Here is a 20,473-nt window from a genome sequence, read left to right on the forward strand (position 1 = left end):
GTATCACATTGTGTACATATACATGTGTCTGTATGTTATATCTGTAGGTATAATCAGATCTCATTACTGTATCACACTGTACATATACATGTGTCTGTATCTTATATCTGTAGGTATAATCAGATCTCATTACTGTATCACATTGTGTACATATACATGTGTCTGTATGTTATATCTGTAGGTATAATCAGATCTCATTACTGTATCACACTGTACATATACATGTGTCTGTATCTTATATCTGTAGGTATAATCAGATCTCATTACTGTATCACATTGTGTACATATACATGTGTCTGTATGTTATATCTGTAGGTATAATCAGATCTCATTACTGTATCACATTGTGTACATATACATGTGTCTGTATGTTATATCTGTAGGTATAATCAGATCTCATTACTGTATCACACTGTACATATACTTGTGTCTGTATGTTATATCTGTAGGTATAATCAGATCTCATTACTGTATCACATTGTGTACATATACATGTGTCTGTATGTTATATCTGTAGGTATAATCAGATCTCATTACTGTATCACATTGTGTACATATACATGTGTCTGTATCTTATAGCTGTAGGTATAATTAGATCTCATTACTGTATCACACTGTGTACATATACATGTGTCTTTATCTTATATCTGTAGGTATAATCAGATCTCATTACATTATCACACTGTGTACATATACATGTGTCTGTATCTTATATCTGTAGGTATAATCATATCTCATTACTGTATCACACTGTGTACATATACATGTGTCTGTATGTTATATCTGTAGGTATAATCAGATCTCATTACTGTATCACATTGTGTACATATACATGTGTCTGTATGTTATATCTGTAGGTATAATCAGATCTCATTACTGTATCACACTGTACATATACATGTGTCTGTATCTTATATCTGTAGGCATAATCAGATCTCATTACTGTATCACATTGTGTACATATACATGTGTCTGTATGTTATATCTGTAGGTATAATCAGATCTCATTACTGTATCACACTGTACATATACATGTGTCTGTATCTTATATCTGTAGGTATAATCAGATCTCATTACTGTATCACATTGTGTACATATACATGTGTCTTTATCTTATATCTGTAGGTATAATCAGATCTCATTACTGTATCACATTGTGTACATATACATGTGTCTGTATCTTATATCTGTAGGTATAATCAGATCTCATTACTGTATCACATTGTGTACATATACATGTGTCTGTATCTTATATCTGTAGGTATAATCAGATCTCATTACTGTATCACATTGTGTACATATACATGTGTCTGTATCTTATATCTGTAGGTATAATCAGATCTCATTACTGTATCACACTGTGTACATATACATGTGTCTGTATCTTATATCTGTAGGTATAATCAGATCTCATTACTGTATCACACTGTGTACATATACATGTGTCTTTATCTTATATCTGCAGGTATAATCAGATCTCATTACTGTATCACACTGTGTACATATACATGTGTCTGTATCTTATATCTGTAGGTATAATCAGATCTCATTACTGTATCACACTGTGTACATATACATGTGTCTGTATCTTATATCTGTAGGTATAATCAGATCTCATTACTGTATCACACTGTGTACATATACATGTGTCTGTATCTTATATCTGTAGGTATAATCAGATCTCATTACTGTATCACATTGTGTACATATACATGTGTCTGTATCTTATATCTGTAGGTATAATCAGATCTCATTACTGTATCACATTGTGTACATATACATGTGTCTGTATCTTATATCTGTAGGTATAATCAGATCTCATTACTGTATCACACTGTGTACATATACATGTGTCTTTATCTTATATCTGTAGGTATAATCAGATCTCATTACTGTATCACATTGTGTACATATACATGTGTCTGTATGTTATATCTGTAGGTATAATCAGATCTCATTACTGTATCACACTGTACATATACATGTGTCTGTATCTTATATCTGTAGGTATAATCAGATCTCATTACTGTATCACATTGTGTACATATACATGTGTCTTTATCTTATATTTGTAGGTATAATCAGATCTCATTACTGTATCACACTGTGTACATATACATGTGTCTTTATCTTATATCTGTAGGTATAATCAGATCTCATTACTGTATCACATTGTGTACATATACATGTGTCTTTATCTTATATCTGTAGGTATAATCAGATCTCATTACTGTATCACATTGTGTACATATACATGTGTCTTTATCTTATATCTGTAGGTATAATCAGATCTCATTACTGTATCACACTGTGTACATATACATGTGTCTTTATCTTATATCTGTAGGTATAATCAGATCTCATTACTGTATAACACTGTGTACATATACATGTGTCTGTATCTTATATCTGTAGGTATAATCAGATCTCATTTCTTTATCACATTGTGTACATATACATGTGTCTGTATCTTATATCTGTAGCTATAATCAGATCTCATTACTGTATCACATTGTGTACATATACATGTGTCTTTATCTTATATCTGTAGGTATAATCAGATCTCATTACTGTATCACATTGTGTACATATACATGTGTCTGTATCTTATATCTGTAGGTATAATCAGATCTCATTACTGTATCACATTGTGTACATATACATGTGTCTGTATCTTATATCTGTAGGTATAATCAGATCTCATTACTGTATCACATTGTGTACATATACATGTGTCTTTATATTATATCTGTAGGTATAATCAGATCTCATTACTGTATCACACTGTGTACATATACATGTGTATTTATCTTATATCTGTAGGTATAATCAGATCTCATTACTTTATCACACTGTGTACATATACATGTGTCTTTATCTTATATCTGTAGGTATAATCAGATCTCATTACTTTATCACACTGTGTACATATACATGTGTCTTTATCTTATATCTGTAGGTATAATCAGATCTCATTACTGTATCACTATGTACATATACATGTGTCTGTATCTTATATCTGTAGGTATAATCAGATCTCATTACTGTATCACACTGTGTACATATACATGTTTCTGTATCTTATATCTGTAGGTATAATCAGATCTCATTACTGTATCACATTGTGTACATATACATGTGTATGTATCTTATATCTGTAGTTATAATCAGATCTCATTACTGTATCACATTGTGTACATATACATGTCTGTATCTTATATCTGTAGGTATAATCAGATCTCATTTCTGTATTACATTGTGTACATATACATGTCTTTATCTTATATCTGTAGGTATAATCAGATCTCATTACTTTATCACACTGTGTACATATACATGTGTCTGTATCTTATATCTGTAGGTATAATCAGATCTCATAACTTTATCACACTGTGTACATATACATGTGTCTTTATCTTATATCTGTAGGTATAATCAGATCTCATTACTGTATCACACTGTGTACATATACATGTGTCTGTATCTTATATCTGTAGGTATAATCAGATCTCATTACTGTATCACATTGTGTACATATACATGTGTCTTTATCTTATATCTGTAGGTATAATCAGATCTCATTACTGTATCACATTGTGTACATATACATGTGTCTGTATCTTATATCTGTAGTTATAATCAGATCTCATTACTGTATCACATTGTGTACATATACATGTGTCTGTATCTTATATCTGTAGGTATAATCAGATCTCATTATTTTATCACATTGTGTACATATACATGTGTCTGTATCTTATATCTGTAGGTATAATCAGATCTCATTACTTTATCACATTGTGTACATATACATGCTTCTTTATCTTATATCTGTCTATAAACCAATCACCAATACTTTGAGAGAACAATGGAAAATTTAAATTGTATTACCTTATCTCTTCTATACCCCACCGGGAGTGTAATTTCTTCTACTGGCTGTGTTAATACAGCTTGGTCTCGTGGCCAAAAACTTTCAGAATGGGTGGGGATACCACTGGCTAAATACACTAATTCAAATGCCAATATAAGGTTAATGGAAATGCTTGTTAACAATTTAATACACTCCAGCAGGTAAAGTGGATCATTGGGAACAAATTAAAGGGGAGACATTTTTTGAGTAAACTGTCCCTTTAACTATCATGCCCCCCACTGAGAGTGTAATCTCTTCTGCTGGCTGTGTTTTCTCAGGCTATTTAATAGAATATACTCCAGTATAGAAACTTTCAGTATAGGTTGGGATACCACATAAAGTACATATTATATTATTTTGTCTCTATCCCAACGTGTTTTATGTCCCTTTCTTTAAGGAAAAGTGCATTCTTTTTTATTAGTCTATTTTATGGGTTTGTAATTGTTTTTTGCACGTTCTTTTATATATATATATTCCGTATAGAGCTAGAAATTGTTAGTGCAAGGTGTGTTATTCTTGAGTGACATTGAGTGACCTTGTACAAAGAAATACACAAATCTGTCAATCAAGTTATTGATTAAATATTTAACCCAAGCATCTAAACGGTGCTGAAACATTTTTAGTGTGACCTACACTTTTATTAGATAGTGCTATTAGCTCGCTCATTGTGCTCGAATTCCAAGTGGAGTGTAATACCACTTTAAAATGTAGTGCTCTTAACCCCTTAAAGACAAACCCCATACGTCGCTGGTCTTTCTATGGGGGGGGATTTTTTAATATATAATTTTAACAAGCCTGCAGGAGGGAGGATCTAATAGTGCACTATTGCCGCTCGCGGCAAGACCCACACAATAGCAACCAGGCAAACCCTATACAACCGGCGACGTACAGGGTACTTTACCTCATTAAGGGGTTAAAGGGACAGTATACACTCATTTTCATATAACAGCATGTAATAGACACTACTATAAAGAATAAGATGCACAGATACTGATATAAAAATCCAGTATAAAACAGTTTAAAAACGTACTTAGGAGCTCTCAGTTTAGCTCTGTTGAAAAGGTAGTTGGAAAGCCCACTGCAAGTGGGAAATAAGACACTCCCCCCTCCCCCTTCATTTGCATATGAAAAGACCCTTTACACAAACAGGAGCAAGCTGGAGAAGGTAGCTGACGGTATTCTCATAAAACTTTGGGGCTTGGTTAGGAGTCTGAAAATCAGAGCAATGTTCTTTAAAAATAAGCAAAACTATACATTTATTTAAAAAAACAACTTTATGGGCTATATAAATAGATCATCTACAAAACATTTATGCAAAGAAAAAATGAGTGTATAATGTCCCTTTAAGGACCTGAATTAAACCATAATTATTAATATTATATCACAGAACTACATCAAGAACTTCACTACTTGTGCACCTTTTTTATGTACATTTTGTATTCTGTAAAAATCCAAGGGAGTGGGACACTGTGTTAAATCTTGATACCTTTTGCAGTCCTGCCTCAAAAGCAGAGAAGAAATTAAAGCCATTTATAGCTGATTCAGCAACTATTTTTATTTGTTTTTAACATTGTAAGTACAGCAAGTTGGCTTTAATTTATTCTCTGCTTTTGAGGCAGGACTGCAACAGATATCAAAATTTAACACTATGGCCCCTAGTTATCAAGCCGTCAACCTCAAATACGCTGGAATTCTGCAGCGTATTTGTGGCGAGGTTGATTCGCCTTAGTTATCAAGCCCTAGACACCGGCAAAAGTAGAATATAGTGACGTAAGCTTCGATCCGCCGGACTCAGTCCGACACAGATCGATTCTTACGTCACTCCAGATGTTCCGCACACAAGTTCGGCACAATCTGACTACTTTTGCTAGTTATCAAAAAACTAGCAGGTACGCTCGGCACTTTTACGGCCCAGCGTACCTGGTTTTCAAACCGCCGCCCTGGAGTCGGCGGATCCCATAGGAATCAATGGGAGTCTGACCATAGCGAAAGTTCATGTTCGCTGCTGCCCGACATCCCATTGATTCCTATGGGAGATGTCTGCACCTAACACCCTAACATGTACCCGAGTCTAAACACCCCTAATCTGTTTCCCCCTACACCGCCGCAACTAAATAAATGTATTACCCCCCTAAACCGCCGCTCCCGGAGCCCACCGCCACTATAATAAATATGTTAACCCCTAAACCGCCGCTCCCGGACCCCGCCGCCACCTACATAATACCTATTAACCCCTATCCTGCCCCCCCTACACCGTCGCCACCTATAATAAAGTTATTAACCCCTATCCTGCTGATCCCGGATCCCACTGCAACTAAATAAATTGTTTAACCCCTAAACCGCCGCTCCCGGACCCCGCCGCAACCTATGATAGGATGGTAGGATGATCTTCAGGGGGGTAGTGTTAGGTTTATTTAAGGGGGGTTTAGGTTAGAGTAGGGGTATGTGGGTGGTGGGTTTTAATGTTGGGGGGTTGTATTTTTATTTTACAGGCAAAAGAGCTGTTTTCTTTGGGGCATGCCCTGCAAAAGGCCCTTTTAAGGGCTGGTAAGGTAATAGAGCTGGTAACTTTTTAATGTAGAATAGGGTAGGGAATTTTTTTATTTTGGGGGGCTTTGTTATTTTATTAGGGGGCTTAGATTAGGTGTAAGTAGCTTAAAATTGTTGTAATATTTTTGAAATGTTTTATAACTTATTTTTTTTTATTTTTTCTAACTTAGCTTTTTTTATTTTTTTGTACTTTAGTTAGTTTATTTAATTGAATTTAATTGTAGTTATTTGTAGCTAATTTATTTAATTAATTTAATGATAGTGTAGTGTTAGGTTTAATTGTAACTTAGGTTAGGATTTATTTTACAGGTAATTTTGTATTTCTTTTAGCTAGGTAGTTATTAAATAGTTAATAACTATTTAATAACTATTTTACTAGCTAAAATAAATACAAAGTTACCTGTAAAATAAATATAAATCCTAAAATAGCTACAATGTAATTATTAATTATATTGTAGCTATCTTAGGGTTTATTTTACAGGTAAGTATTTTGTTTTAAATAGGAATAATTTAGTTAATGATAGTGTAGTGTTAGGTGTAATTGTAACTTAGGTTAGTTTTTATTTTACTGGTAAATGTCTCTTTATTTTAACTAGGTAGCTATTAAATAGTTAATAACTATTTAGTTAAAATAAATTGAAAGTTCCCTGTAAAATTAAAAATAAATCCTAAGATAGCTACAATATAATTATTATTTATATTGTAGCTATATTAGGGTTTATTTTAAAGGTAAGTATTTAGTTTTAAATAGGATTAATTTAGTTAATAAGAGAAATATTATTTAGATTTATATAATTAATATGTAAGTTAGGGGGGTGTTAGGGTTAGTGGGGGCAGGATAGGGGTTAATAAATTTATTATAGGTGGCGACGGTGTAGGGGGGGGCAGATTAGGGGTTAATAAGTTTAATATAGGTTGCGGCGGGGTCCGGGAGCGGCGGTTTAGGGGTTAAACTATTTATTTAGTTTAGTTGTGGCGAGGTCCGGGATCGGCAGGATAGGGGTTAATAACTTTAATATAGGTGGCGGCGGTATAGGGGGGGGCAGGATAGGGGTTACTAGGTATAATGTAGGTGGTGACGGTGTCCGGGAGCTGCGGTTTAGGGGTTAATACATTTATAAGAGTTGCGGCGGGGTCTAGGAGCGGTGGTTTAGGGGTTAATAACTTTATTTAGTTGCGGGGGGATCCGGGGGCGCCAGTATAGGGGGTAGAACAGTGTAGTTAGTGTGGGTGCTTAGTGACAGCTTGTCAATAAAGCTGTCAAAAAGCCGAAGATCAACGAGATCGGATGAGTGATAACTATCACAGTGCGCTGCTCATCGCCCCGTACTTGGTGTGCGGCTTTTTGACAGATTTATTGATAACTTTGGCGAAATTTTTCAGGTCCGCGGTGGCGATGGTAGGCGAGCTTAGGCGGGCGTATTGGGCCGGCAAAGGCAGGTAAGTAGACACGTTGATAACTAGGGACCAATGTCCCTTGGATTTTTTGAGGATAAAAATGTACAAAGCAAATATATAATATATAGCAAATACACAATCCTATGTGCAAGTAAACGACTGTCATTGTCAGCACTCAGCAGATAGGTTATTGATGGTTTAACCCTGATCAATTACCTAGAAACTCATTTCCAGGTCTAGATAGCTCTAGCAATCAACCATATATTTTGGTATCTCGTTGTTGTACAAAGTAAATATATACTTAAAAAAAAAAGGTTTTGTGTCATGTCAGTGTTGAATTCTATAGAAAAATAGTTATAGATTGCAGACAGTACTTGCGTTTGGTTGTAGTACAAAGTAATGATGTGCTTCTAATGAATATATTTTTTTCCAGACGGCCATTTTTGAAAGGTTTTGTGTTAGTAGTGTTAAACTTTTTCAAAGATAATCGCCTGGATAAAATATGTTAGGACATCATTACTACCAAACTACTGCAATATATATTTTATGCAATATACGTTTGGTGTCTGATGGATGTACAAAATAATGAAACGCTTCCAATTGTTCCCTCCAAAAGCACATGTAAAACATTTTTGTGTTAGTGACTTGGTTCCATATTTGGTTTGGTGTTATGTAAAAAAAACTCTGCACTGGCTGTACTCTTCTTTTGTTTGTTTGTTTGTTTGTTTGTTTTTTGCTGAATATAAAGGAAGCTATAATGTTGAAGCCAGGAGACAGCATGGTCTGTGTTTAAGTTATGCAACATCTGTGTCCACCCCAATTGTCAAAATGTGCTTCTAGTAGAACTTACAACTGTTTTCTGTAAAATGTGCTTCTGTAAAATGTGCTTCTAGTAGAACTTACAACTGATTTCTGTAAAATGTGCTTCTGTAAAATGTGCTTCTAGTAGAACTTTCAACTGTTTTCTGTAAAATGTGCTTCTGTAAAATGTGCTTCTAGTAGAACTTACAACTGATTTCTGTAAAATGTGCTTCTGTAAAATGTGCTTCTAGTAGAACTTTCAACTGTTTTCTGTAAAATGTGCTTCTGTAAAATGTGCTTCTAGTAGAACTTTCAACTGTTTTCTGTAAAATGTGCTTCTGTAAAATGTGCTTCTAGTAGAACTTACAACTGATTTCTGTAAAATGTGCTTCTGTAAAATGTGCTTCTGTAAAATGTGCTTCTGTAAAATGTGCTTCTAGTAGAACTTACAACTGATTTCTGTAAAATGTGCTTCTAGTAGAACTTACAACTGATTTCTGTAAAATGTGCTTCTAGTAGAACTTACAACTGATTTCTGTAAAATGTGCTTCTAGTAGAACTTACAACTGATTTCTGTAAAATGTGCTTCTAGTAGAACTTACAACTGATTTCTGTAAAATGTGCTTCTAGTAGAACTTACAACTGATTTCTGTAAAATATGCTTCTGTAAAATATGCTTCTAGTAGAACTTACAACTGATTTCTGTAAAATGTGCTTCTAGTAGAACTTACAACTGTTTTCTGTAAAATATGCTTCTGTAAAATGTGCTTCTAGTAGAACTTACAACTGATTTCTGTAAAATGTGCTTCTAGTAGAACTTACAACTGATTTCTGTAAAATGTGCTTCTAGTAGAACTTACAACTGTTTTCTGTAAAATATGCTTCTGTAAAATATGCTTCTGTAAAATGTGCTTCTATTAGAACTTACAACTGATTTCTGTAAAATGTGCTTCTAGTAGAACTTACAACTGATTTCTGTAAAATGTGCTTCTAGTAGAACTTACAACTGATTTCTGTAAAATGTGCTTCTAGTTGAACTTACAACTGATTTCTGTAAAATGTGCTTCTAGTAGAACTTACAACTGATTTCTGTAAAATATGCTTCTAGTAGAACTTACAACTGATTTCTGTAAAATGTGCTTCTAGTAGAACTTACAACTGATTTCTGTAAAATGTGCTTCTAGTTGAACTTACAACTGATTTCTGTAAAATGTGCTTCTAGTAGAACTTACAACTGATTTCTGTAAAATATGCTTCTAGTAGAACTTACAACTGATTTCTGTAAAATATGCTTCTAGTAGAACTTACAACTGTTTTCTGTAAAATGTGCTTCTAGTAGAACTTACAACTGATTTCTGTAAAATGTGCTTCTAGTAGAACTTACAACTGATTTCTGTAAAATGTTCTTCTAGTAGAACTTACAACTGATTTCTGTAAAATATGCTTCTAGTAGAACTTACAACTGATTTCTGTAAAATATGCTTCTAGTAGAACTTACAACTGTTTTCTGTAAAATGTGCTTCTAGTAGAACTTACAACTGATTTCTGTAAAATGTGCTTCTAGTAGAACTTACAACTGATTTCTGTAAAATGTGCTTCTAGTAGAACTTACAACTGATTTCTGTAAAATGTGCTTCTAGTAGAACTTACAACTGTTTTCTGTAAAATATGCTTCTAGTAGAACTTACAACTGATTTCTGTAAAATGTGCTTCTAGTAGAACTTACAACTGTTTTCTGTAAAATATGCTTCTGTAAAATGTGCTTCTAGTAGAACTTACAACTGATTTCTGTAAAATGTGCTTCTAGTAGAACTTACAACTGATTTCTGTAAAATGTGCTTCTAGTAGAACTTACAACTGTTTTCTGTAAAATATGCTTCTGTAAAATATGCTTCTAGTAGAACTTACAACTGATTTCTGTAAAATGTGCTTCTAGTAGAACTTACAACTGTTTTCTGTAAAATGTGCTTCTGTAAAATGTGCTTCTATTAGAACTTACAACTGATTTCTGTAAAATGTGCTTCTAGTAGAACTTACAACTGATTTCTGTAAAATGTGCTTCTAGTAGAACTTACAACTGATTTCTGTAAAATGTGCTTCTAGTAGAACTTACAACTGATTTCTGTAAAATATGCTTCTAGTAGAACTTACAACTGATTTCTGTAAAATATGCTTCTAGTAGAACTTACAACTGATTTCTGTAAAATGTGCTTCTAGTAGAACGTACAACTGATTTCTGTAAAATATGCTTCTAGTAGAACTTACAACTGATATCTGTAAAATATGCTTCTAGTAGAACTTACAACTGATTTCTGTAAAATGTGCTTCTAGTAGAACTTACAACTGATTTCTGTAAAATATGCTTCTAGTAGAACTTACAACTGATTTCTGTAAAATGTGCTTCTAGTAGAACTTACAACTGATTTCTGTAAAATATGCTTCTAGTAGAACTTACAACTGATTTCTGTAAAATGTGCTTCTAGTAGAACTTACAACTGTTTTCTGTAAAATGTGCTTCTAGTAGAACTTACAACTGATTTCTGTAAAATGTGCTTCTAGTAGAACTTACAACTGTTTTCTGTAAAATGTGCTTCTAGTAGAACTTACAACTGATTTCTGTAAAATGTGCTTCTAGTAGAACTTACAACTGATTTCTGTAAAATGTGCTTCTAGTAGAACTTACAACTGATTTCTGTAAAATGTGCTTCTAGTAGAACTTACAATGTGCTTCTAGTAGAACTTACAATGTGCTTCTAGTAGAACTTACAACTGTTTTCTGTAAAATGTGCTTCTAGTAGAACTTACAATGTGCTTCTAGTAGAACTTACAACTGTTTTCTGTAAAATGTGCTTCTAGTAGAACTTACAATGTGCTTCTAGTAGAACTTACAACTGATTTATGTAAAATGTGCTTCTAGTAGAACTTACAATGTGCTTCTAGTAGAACTTACAACTGATTTCTGTAAAATGTGCTTCTAGTAGAACTTACAACTGATTTCTGTAAAATATGCTTCTGTAAAATATGCTTCTAGTAGAACTTACAACTGATTTCTGTAAAATGTGCTTCTAGTAGAACTTACAACTGTTTTCTGTAAAATATGCTTCTGTAAAATGTGCTTCTAGTAGAACTTACAACTGATTTCTGTAAAATGTGCTTCTAGTAGAACTTACAACTGATTTCTGTAAAATGTGCTTCTAGTAGAACTTACAACTGTTTTCTGTAAAATATGCTTCTGTAAAATATGCTTCTGTAAAATGTGCTTCTATTAGAACTTACAACTGATTTCTGTAAAATGTGCTTCTAGTAGAACTTACAACTGATTTCTGTAAAATGTGCTTCTAGTAGAACTTACAACTGATTTCTGTAAAATGTGCTTCTAGTTGAACTTACAACTGATTTCTGTAAAATGTGCTTCTAGTAGAACTTACAACTGATTTCTGTAAAATATGCTTCTAGTAGAACTTACAACTGATTTCTGTAAAATGTGCTTCTAGTAGAACTTACAACTGATTTCTGTAAAATGTGCTCCTAGTTGAACTTACAACTGATTTCTGTAAAATGTGCTTCTAGTTGAACTTACAACTGATTTCTGTAAAATATGCTTCTAGTAGAACTTACAACTGATTTCTGTAAAATATGCTTCTAGTAGAACTTACAACTGTTTTCTGTAAAATGTGCTTCTAGTAGAACTTACAACTGATTTCTGTAAAATGTGCTTCTAGTAGAACTTACAACTGATTTCTGTAAAATGTTCTTCTAGTAGAACTTACAACTGATTTCTGTAAAATATGCTTCTAGTAGAACTTACAACTGATTTCTGTAAAATATGCTTCTAGTAGAACTTACAACTGTTTTCTGTAAAATGTGCTTCTAGTAGAACTTACAACTGATTTCTGTAAAATGTGCTTCTAGTAGAACTTACAACTGATTTCTGTAAAATGTGCTTCTAGTAGAACTTACAACTGATTTCTGTAAAATGTGCTTCTAGTAGAACTTACAACTGTTTTCTGTAAAATATGCTTCTAGTAGAACTTACAACTGATTTCTGTAAAATGTGCTTCTAGTAGAACTTACAACTGTTTTCTGTAAAATATGCTTCTGTAAAATGTGCTTCTAGTAGAACTTACAACTGATTTCTGTAAAATGTGCTTCTAGTAGAACTTACAACTGATTTCTGTAAAATGTGCTTCTAGTAGAACTTACAACTGATTTCTGTAAAATGTGCTTCTAGTAGAACTTACAACTGTTTTCTGTAAAATATGCTTCTGTAAAATATGCTTCTAGTAGAACTTACAACTGATTTCTGTAAAATGTGCTTCTAGTAGAACTTACAACTGTTTTCTGTAAAATGTGCTTCTGTAAAATGTGCTTCTATTAGAACTTACAACTGATTTCTGTAAAATGTGCTTCTAGTAGAACTTACAACTGATTTCTGTAAAATGTGCTTCTAGTAGAACTTACAACTGATTTCTGTAAAATGTGCTTCTAGTAGAACTTACAACTGATTTCTGTAAAATATGCTTCTAGTAGAACTTACAACTGATTTCTGTAAAATATGCTTCTAGTAGAACTTACAACTGATTTCTGTAAAATGTGCTTCTAGTAGAACGTACAACTGATTTCTGTAAAATATGCTTCTAGTAGAACTTACAACTGATATCTGTAAAATATGCTTCTAGTAGAACTTACAACTGATTTCTGTAAAATGTGCTTCTAGTAGAACTTACAACTGATTTCTGTAAAATATGCTTCTAGTAGAACTTACAACTGATTTCTGTAAAATGTGCTTCTAGTAGAACTTACAACTGATTTCTGTAAAATATGCTTCTAGTAGAACTTACAACTGATTTCTGTAAAATGTGCTTCTAGTAGAACTTACAACTGTTTTCTGTAAAATGTGCTTCTAGTAGAACTTACAACTGATTTCTGTAAAATGTGCTTCTAGTAGAACTTACAACTGTTTTCTGTAAAATGTGCTTCTAGTAGAACTTACAACTGATTTCTGTAAAATGTTCTTCTAGTAGAACTTACAACTGATTTCTGTAAAATGTGCTTCTAGTAGAACTTACAACTGATTTCTGTAAAATGTGCTTCTAGTAGAACTTACAATGTGCTTCTAGTAGAACTTACAATGTGCTTCTAGTAGAACTTACAACTGTTTTCTGTAAAATGTGCTTCTAGTAGAACTTACAATGTGCTTCTAGTAGAACTTACAACTGTTTTCTGTAAAATGTGCTTCTAGTAGAACTTACAATGTGCTTCTAGTAGAACTTACAACTGATTTATGTAAAATGTGCTTCTAGTAGAACTTACAATGTGCTTCTAGTAGAACTTACAACTGATTTCTGTAAAATGTGCTTCTAGTAGAACTTACAATGTGCTTCTAGTAGAACTTACAACTGTTTTCTGTAAAATGTGCTTCTAGTAGAACTTACAATGTGCTTCTAGTAGAACTTACAACTGATTTCTGTAAAATGTGCTTCTAGTAGAACTTACAATGTGCTTCTAGTAGAACTTACAACTGTTTTCTGTAAAATATGCACATATGCTGCACGGCCCATGCACCAGTATTCAAACACAACACCGTCTTAGAGTCAAGTTGCTTAAATGACATAAATGGTGAGCTGGCATGGTGTTTGAATACTGGTGCACAGACCCTCAGCATATGTGCATATACCACTGAAATAACTTTTACTAAAAGCATTTTTGCTAATGGAAACATTCTATTCTCAGGATAATCTTTGATTTCGATACCTATACTATTCTCTGGCTAGAATTATTCAGTGTTTGCAACCACTCTAAGTTGCATGTGAAATATTTAAACTATTTTAAAAAGTCGAATAGTTTGATTGAAACGTTTTCTCATTAAAAACATCTGCATTTGTTATATTCTTAAGGGACAATAAAGTCAAAATGAAACCTTAATGATTCAGATAGAGCATTGGTTTCAAACCTGACCTCAGGGAGACCTGAAAAGCAATGAGTTAGAGCAGCTATTTTAAACAACTTTGTTATTTGCTTGGCTCTATTGGTATGCTTTGTTGAAATGAATACTTAGGTGGGCTCAGGGTCAGTAATTCACTACTGGGAGAGAGCTGCTAATTGGAGGCTGTTCACATGTCTTTTGGTATTGGCTCACCTGATGTGTTTAGCTAGCTCCCAGTTGTACATTGCTGCGGGCGGGGGCTGTGTGTGTGTGTGGGCTGTGTGTGTGTGTGGGCTGTGTGTGTGTGTGGGCTGTGTGTGTGTGGGGGCTGTGTGTGTGTGTGGGCTGTGTGTGTGTGTGGGCTGTGTGTGTAAACTGATGTGTTTAGCTAGCTCCCAGTTGTACATTGCTGCGGGCGGGGGCTGTGTGTGTGTGTGGGCTGTGTGTGTGTGTGGGCTGTGTGTGTGTGTGGGCTGTGTGTGTGTGTGGGCTGTGTGTGTGTGTGTGGGCTATGTGTGTGGGCTATGTGTGTGTGTGGGCTGTGTGTGTGTGTGGGCTGTGTGTGTGTGTGTGTGTGGGCTGTGTATGTGTGTGTGTGTGGGCTGTGTGTGTGTGTGGGCTGTGTGTGTGTGTGGGCTATGTGTGTGTGTGGGGGGGGGCTGTGTGTGTGTGTGGGCTGTGTATGTGTGTGTGTGGGCTGTGTGTGTGTGGGGGCTGTGTGTGTGTGTGGGCTGTGTGTGTGTGTGGGCTGTGTGTGTGGGCTATGTGTGTGTGGGGGGGCTGTGTGTGTGTTTGTGGGCTGTGTGTGGGGGGGCTGTGTGTGTGGGGGGGGCTGTGTGTGTGTGGGCTGTGTGTGGGCTGTGTGTGTGTGTGTGTTGTGTATGTGTGTGGGCTGTGTGTGTGTGTGGGCTGTGTATGTGTTGGGGCTGTGTGTGTGTAAGGGCTGTGTGTGTAAGGGCTGTGTGTGTGTGTGAGCTGTGTGTGTGGGCTGTGTGTGTGTGTGTGTGGGCCATGTGTGTGTGGGTGTGTGGGCCGTGTATGTGTTGGGGCTGTGTGTGTGTAAGGGCTGTGTGTGTGTGGGGGGGCTGTGTGTGTGTGTGAGCTGTGTGTGTGGGCTGTGTGTGTGTGTGTGGGGGCCATGTGTGTGTGGGCCGTGTGTGTGTGGGTGTGTGGGCCGTGTGTGTGTGGGCTGTGTGTGTGTGTTGTGGGCTATGTGTGTGTGTGGGGGGGGGGCTGTGTGTGTGTTTGTGGGCAGGCTGTCTGTGTGTACACCTGTGTACCTGTGTATGTGTCTGAGTGTGTGGATGTATGTGTATATAAGCATCTCTGTGTGTGTGTATTATATCTGTGTGTTTGTGTGGTACAGTGCATTGCCCCATTTCTTTTAAGTATTTTTTGTTCTGGGTAGAGGCCACTGCGCTGTCATTCTGCCTAGGGACCTGCACTTGCTAGGGCCGGCCCTGGCGTTTCTGTAATGTTCTTGTTATCATAAGATATAACATATAAAAATAAGGCCAAGTTCAACTCAACTGTCCCTAATTGTCAACATAATTCTTCATTATATACATAAACCGTTGTTCCAATAGTACAAATGGTATATTGCAATATATACAATGTTATAGTGCTCCAGATTAGTGGATTTATATGTTTGTTTTATAAATAAAATGTTGTGCATTACCTTAAATTATTTTTCTCCCATTTTTGTTCATTTTAAAAGCTATGGGGGCGGGGTTGGAGGCGGATATTGGGCAGGGTTGGAGGCGGGGATTGAGCGGGTTGGGGCAGAGATTGGGTGGGGTTGGAGACAGGGAGAAAGGGGGCACCATTTTGTCATCCTGCCTTGGGCCCCGCACTGACTAGGGCCGGCCCTGACCTCAGTAACAAACCAGTCTCTGTAATTAGTTGTCAGCTGAAACATACACTCTTTACACTGCTCCCTGCTTCACATAGACCTGCTCCATAGTATAGATTATTAGTCCTGTATTTTTTAAAATAAAAACTGCATTAACCAGTTATAAGAGGTTAAAGTGAGGGGATGTGGGGTGTTTGGGAAAAAATGGTTACATAGAGGTGAATAAGGACTGCGTTTTTACTCTGAATATATATGTTCATGCTTACATAAATATATATTTATTTGTTAATGTGTGTATATAGTCAGGAAGAAAAAACAACTTTTATTTGCACAATCTTTAAAAATAAACTTGAAAGATATTGTGACAGCCTGCCACATTCGTAGAGAGGAAAGCGCAGCACACAGGCTTACGCGTTTCAGCAGTTTGCCGTAATCATAGCCTTATATACACATAAAACACATAAATATATATGTACATGCTTATATAAATATATATTTATTTGTTAAATGTGTGTATATACACATAAAAACACATAAATATATATGTACATGCTTATATGAATATATATTTATTTGTTAATGTGTGTATATACACATATAAACACATAAATATATATGTACATGCTTATAAAAATATATATTTATTTGTTAATGTGTGTGTATATACACATATAAACACATAAATATATATGTACATGCTTATATAAATATATATTTATTTGTTAATGTCTGTATATACACATATAAACACGTAAATATATATGTACATGCTTATATAAATATATATTTATTTGTTAATGTGTGTATATACATATATAAACACATAAATATATATGTACATGCTTATATAAATATATATTTATTTGTTAATATGTCTGTATACACATATAAACACATAAATATATATGTACATGCTTATAGTATACACATATAAACACATAAATATATATGTACATGCTTATAGTATACACATATAAACACATAAATATATATGTACATGCTTATATAAATATATATTTATTTGTTAATGTCTGTATTAGGGTTGCACCGATACCATTTTTCTAAGACCGAGTACAAGTACCGATACTTTTTTTCAAATACTCACCGATACCAATTACCGATACTTTTGTTTTATGTCATGACAGTTTACCAAGCACAATACAGACTAATGATTTAAGATCGCGTCTTTATAATTATGAACTGTATCTCAAAAGACATCCTATATTAAAAAAGGCCAAGTGTGTTTGTCTGAAGCCGTCATGCGCAGTAGAGACAAACACACTTGGCCTTAGATTGACCTCGCACGCGCACCTCCGTAGTTTAAGCAGCGCACAGCAGAGAATAGACCGCACGCGCATCCACCCGACCTCGCACGCGCACCTCCGCAATTGTAATAGCAGCGCGATGAACAGGTAGAACCCGACCTTGCACGCGTTGTAGCAGCAGCGCGATGATCGGGTACAGGAGTTGTAGCAGCAGTGCGATGATCAGGTACAAGAGAAGAGAGAGAGAGAGAGACAAGGGGGGGGAGAGAGAGAGAGAGAGAGAAGAGGGGGGAGAGAGAGAAGAGGGAGAGAGAGATAAGAGGGAGAGAGAGAGAGAAGGGGGGGGGAGAGAGAGAGAGAAAAGAGGGGGGAGAGAGAGAAAAGAGGGGGGAGAGAGAGAGAAAAGAGGGGGGGAGAGAGAGAGAAAAGAGGGGGGAGAGAGAGAGAAAAGAGGGGGGGGGAGAGAGATAGAGAGAGAGAGAGAAAAGAGGGGGGGGGGGAGAGAGAGAGAGGAGGGGGAGAGAGAGAGAGGAGGGAGAGAGAGGGGAGGGAGAGAGAGAGAGAGAGAGAGAGAGAGAGAGAGAAGGGGGGGAGAGAGAGAGAGAGAAAAGAGGGGGGGAGAGAGAGAAAAGAAGGGGGGGAGAGAGAGAGAAAAGAGGGGGGGAGAGAGAGAAAAGAGGGGGGGGAGAGAGAAAAGAGGGGGGGAGAGAGAGAAAAGAGGGGGGGAGAGAGAGAGAGAGAGAGAAAAGAGGGGGGGAGAGAAGAGGGGGAGAGAGAGAGAGAGAGAAGAGGGAGGGAGAGAGAGAGAGAGAGAAAAGAGGGGGGGAGAGAGAGAAAAGAGGGGGGGAGAGAGAGAAAAAAGGGGGAGGGGAGAGAGAAAAAAGGGGGGGGAGAGAGAGAGAAAAGAGGGGAGGGGAGAGAGAGAAAAGAGGGGAGGGGAGAGAGAGAAAAGAGGGGGGGAGAGAGAAAAGAGGGGGGGGGGAGAGAGAAAAGAGGGGGGGGAGAGAGAGGGGGGAGAGAGAGGGGGAGAGGGATGGAACCGCGGTACCTCAAAAATTGGCCCGTGTACACGGGCTTTAGGACTAGTGTTTTAATACTAAAACAGTTTTATGTGCTTGTTGTCACAAAGTTCACAGAACATGTTTATAAATAAAAATATTACAATAACATATATTAATTAACTACAATAAATAATAGCTGCAGCAGCTGGGGATGGAAAGCTACAATTTAAAGGGGTGATTACTGGATGCAATTGGGTTGTAGGGTGCCTATATAACTCATCAATCTGACATTTGTACCTAATACAAAGTAATATAATTTAATTCTGAGAATAATATTGGGGAAGGAGTATCCCAGTAATCCCCTTTGAGAAAAATGGGGCATTTGCATTCTACTGACTCAACAGAAAATAGGGCTGGTCTTCATATTTTTCCAGGGCTGCTTTTTATTCCCAGTCCAGCCCTGGCTAAGGATGTTCCTCAGAGTACAGTATGTTTTGAGCATAGTTGTGCAAGATGAGAACTAGCAGTATAACAGGCAATCTAGCAATTAGAGTAATTTTTCAAAAGTTAGTGGCAAGTTCTTTTTAAGGAACAGAAGCATCTCTGCATGTTCAGCTATAAGTCTGTTTCTGCTATCAGTAAGCTCTTATTAAGGAACAGAAGCATCTCTGCATGTTCAGCTATAAGTCTGTTTCTGCTATCAGTAAGTTCTTATTAAGGAACAGAAGCATCTCTGCATGTTCAGCTATAAGTCTGTTTCTGCTATCAGTAAGTTCTTATTAAGGAACAGAAGCATCTCTGCATGTTCAGCTGTAAGTCTGTTTCTGCTATCAGTAAGTTCTTATTAAGGAACAGAAGCATCTCTGCATGTTCAGCTATAAGTCTGTTTCTGCTATCAGTAAGTTCTTATTAAGGAACAGAAGCATCTCTGCATGTTCAGCTATAAGTCTGCTTCTGCTATCAGTAAGTTCTTATTAAGGAACAGAAGCATCTCTGCATGTTCAGCTATAAGTCTGTTTCTGCTATCAGTAAGTTCTTATTAAGGAACAGAAGCATCTCTGCAGGTACAGCTATAAGTCTGTTTCTGCTATCAGTAAGTTCTTATTAAGGAACAGAAGCATCTCTGTATGTTCAGCTATAAGTCTGTTTCTGCTATTAGTAAGTTCTTATTAAGGAACAGAAGCATCTCTGCATGTTCAGCTATAAGTCTGTTTCTGCTATCAGTAAGTTCTTATTAAGGAACAGAAGCATCTCTGCATGTTCAGCTATAAGTCTGTTTCTGCTATCAGTAAGTTCTTATTAAGGAACAGAAGCATCTCTGCATGTTCAGCTATAAGTCTGCTTTTGCTATCAGTAAGTTCTTATTAAGGAACAGAAGCATCTCTGCATGTTCAGCTATAAGTCTGTTTCTGCTATCAGTAAGTTCTTATTAAGGAACAGAAGCATCTCTGCATGTTCAGCTATAAGTCTGTCTCTGCTATCAGTAAGTTCTTATTAAGGAACAGAAGCATCTCTGCATGTTCAGCTGTAAGTCTGTTTCTGCTATCAGTAAGTTCTTTTTAATGAACAGAAGCATCTCTGCATGTTCAGCTATAAGTCTGTCTCTGCTATCAGTAAGTTCTTATTAAGGAACAGAAGCATCTTTGCATGTTCAGCTATAGGTCTGTTTCTGCTATCAGTAAGTTCTTATTAAGGAACAGAAGCATCTCTGCATGTTCAGCTATAAGTCTGTTTCTGCCATCAGTAAGTTCTTATAAAGGAACAGAAGCA

The 20,473-nt window shown here is 36.0% G+C and overlaps 1 protein-coding gene across 1 annotated transcript in view; it reads left to right on the forward strand.

Moving 5' to 3' along the window:
* The window catches only part of UBE2U (ubiquitin conjugating enzyme E2 U), a 169,010-nt gene that overhangs the window by 109,117 nt on the left and 39,420 nt on the right, over positions 1–20,473 (forward strand). The gene's annotated exons all lie outside the window — the stretch shown is intronic.

Source organism: Bombina bombina, chromosome 10, assembly GCF_027579735.1.
Source record: "Bombina bombina isolate aBomBom1 chromosome 10, aBomBom1.pri, whole genome shotgun sequence".
Taxonomy (NCBI): Eukaryota; Metazoa; Chordata; class Amphibia; order Anura; family Bombinatoridae; genus Bombina; species Bombina bombina.